Genomic DNA, 3,177 nt, shown 5'->3' with positions numbered 1-3,177 from the left:
ACAGGTTGGTCTCACATGATCCCAAGTCTCTCTCTCTCTCTCTCTCTCTCTATATATATATATATATATATATATTATTTTTAAATGAATTTGCACATGACCCACTGAGTGAATACACAGAAAGAGTTCAAACGTTCATCTTTTTAATAGGTTTTTCTAGGTTCTATACACAAGTGAATACACCGGAGAAATTCAAGCATTCATTGTGAATATGGTGTCTGATTCAGTGGCGGGCCTAGGAATTATTCTGGACAGGTGCACCTTTAAAGGTCAACAAAGTAACATTTTGACCAAAAGAAAAGTCAATTGTGTCGATTTGGGGAATATAATACATTTTTTCAAATGGAATTGACCTTGATCTTTAAAATAAATTTATATTGCTTTTAAAAACGAGATATAAAATGACTTTTAAATAAATCCTAAAGAAAAGTTACAAAATCAAAATGGGAGAAAAATAAACAAGAAACTGTTACGGTACAATGGTAGTTATGTCTCTAATTGTGCTTGGGACTGTGTTTGAACCTGGTAGTTGTATCTTCACCCATGTTTGATATTTGTTATGAATTTTGGTTCCAAAGTATTTGAGAACACCCTCTAAAATCAAGTGGATGCACCTTTAGATGACGATTTTTTCCTCTTACAATAATCGAGTGAGCGGATGCATGGGAGCCCACTTAGCTCTTAATAGGTCTGCTCGTGATCTCATTCACATGTTCATGCAAACCAAAAACTGAAAGACATTGAATATGGGGCCTCATTCACATGTTTTTGCAACCTAAAATTGTAAGTGCGGGATCATTCACATGTTCATGCTTCATTTTGTTTGTTCAGGGTATTGTCATCTTTAAGAAGCGATCATTCATGAATGGACTCAGCAAGTGCGGGATATGTTAATATGAAGAAGTTTGCTGTGGCTGAATAATATTCAAAGGTATTTTCTTACATTACTCATGATTTCATATAAATTGAACCTTAAATGCATATCTTTTGAGCACTAATTGAGGTCTAAGAAGAAACCATAGGTTCACCATGTCTTAAAATTGCCAACATTTTGTTTGATTTGGGTCTATAAAATTCATCGAATGTTGCATCTTGTTGCTCACTGTCTTCTATTTAGTTATTTTCTAATGTTATTTACAATTGTCAGGCGAATCTTCCATGGCGAGATGGAGAATACTCATTGTCTAACACAGTGGAGTTTTGTTGCATCCCAAACCTCTAATTTTTCCTGGGGATCATCTACGATAGATATCAAAACGCCTTAAGCCTGCACAACGCACGGACTGCTAACAACCGAGCCACAGAATCCTTGAGGCAAATGCAGGATGTTTCATTAATCTTACATAGACTTTGGTTCTCATTAATCAACTACAACTCTTCAATTTTTGTCATTAATTAATAAATGGACCTTGGTTCTTTCAGCTTGTAACAGAAATGTTGATATGATTCTGTTTGTACCATGTATTCTTTATCTAAGCATCATACTCTTCTCTATTAGGAATTATATTAGTTTTCTATTATCAGCTTATAATAAAGTTTTACATCTCGCTAAAATTGTGTCGGTACACAACTAGTATAAAAGAATGCAAGTAACTACAGCTGTCCTATGTTCATCGTGTGTTGGTCTTTGGACTTTCTACATGTCTATTCACACTGTCGTGGTCTTCATGGAAACAACGGCTCTATTGGTTGTTGTAGAGGTTAGGTCTGCGTACATCTCACCCTCCCTAKACCCTCTTTTGAGTGGGATTTATTGGGTTTGGTTTGAAAAGATGGGTTCCGTTGATAGCATCCACAACATTGAATGGTTCATCGAACAGGTTAATTATCAGCATCTTSGTATAGAGCTAGTGCATGCAATTTGTATTCTCTGTTTCTGGCCTCTGCTCAAATCGATTCGTCTCTCACCTCTCGAGTCTCGCCTATAACTGTTTGGTCACCAAACGAGAACAATCGAATGTAAAATACATTTTTCAAGTTGTGAGTTTTAAACTTTGGTTGTATGCTTCTTCAGAAGTTACCTTGGTCGATTAGAATGTTTAAAGGAACTATATTTGCATCACATATAACATGTCATTAATTATTATTTAGGATGAATTACATATATAAATCATCATGCGTTTGTTAAAACTCTACCGCTTATCATTATTGTTCTAACTTCCCAACCTTTTTCCTATCTAATTAACATGCTTTTACCACATTCTCAACTTGTTTTTATAGGGGACTTGTCTTTGTAAGACGTTCACTACAACGAAATCGGGTCTGTAGGACGCTCCCAACTTCTAAGCGTCCTAATAGATCTCTTTATAGGACTTAGTTAATAAAACCAAAAAATAAAGTGTCATATCCAAATATGTTGTAATAAGTTTATATATGACGTTTTTTGACGTCTTAATAAGTTTTTTTATGACACTTTTAATATAAAGCGTTCCATTAACAATTTTATAGAACACTATTTGAAAAACCGTCTGATAAAATAAGTTTCTTATAAAAACTTGAGTTTATAGGACATTTTCTCAAAAATGTCATATAAAGTTGCTAATGCAACGCCTTGTATTAAAAATATTCTAAAAAATCTGTTAAGACACGTAAAAACGTCACATAAACTTATTACAACGTCTTTAGATAGAACGCTTTATATTTTGGTTCTATAATTAAGTCCTATAAAGTATTTTATCGGGACGCTTAGAAATTAGGGGCGTCCTATCAACCTAATTTTGTTTTAGTGGTTTGTTCAAATAATATTATATAAAATAACTAATATGACGTTTTATTTTAAAGATGTTCTACAAAATTTATTAAAACACCTAAAAGTATCCAATAAACTGAACCATCATAAACATGTAATAATGAAGTTTATGGTCTTTTTCTTTCTAGGAAATAATCACGTCATTAATTTATAACCCCACCCCATTTGAATAATAAGAGACGCGTGAGGAATTTGAAGTCTTTTCTCCTTTTTAATCATGATTTTTTGTGCAATTTTAATAAGCAAAATATATATATATATATATAGACTTGGGATCATGTGAGACCAGCTTGTTTTCGTGAGACCCGTGAGACCAACATTTTACACTTGAAACTTCACAGCAAAATGCTGTGAAGGTGACTTTTTAAAACCTTCACAGTGTTTTTGCTGTGAATGTTCGACTTTTTTTAAACCTTCACAGTGTTTTT

Source organism: Cynara cardunculus, assembly GCF_001531365.2.
Source record: "Cynara cardunculus var. scolymus isolate 2C chromosome LG 17, CcrdV1, whole genome shotgun sequence".
NCBI lineage: Eukaryota > Viridiplantae > Streptophyta > Magnoliopsida > Asterales > Asteraceae > Cynara > Cynara cardunculus.
The sequence above is the reverse complement of the archived record's forward strand: the minus strand, read 5'-3'. Positions refer to the sequence as shown.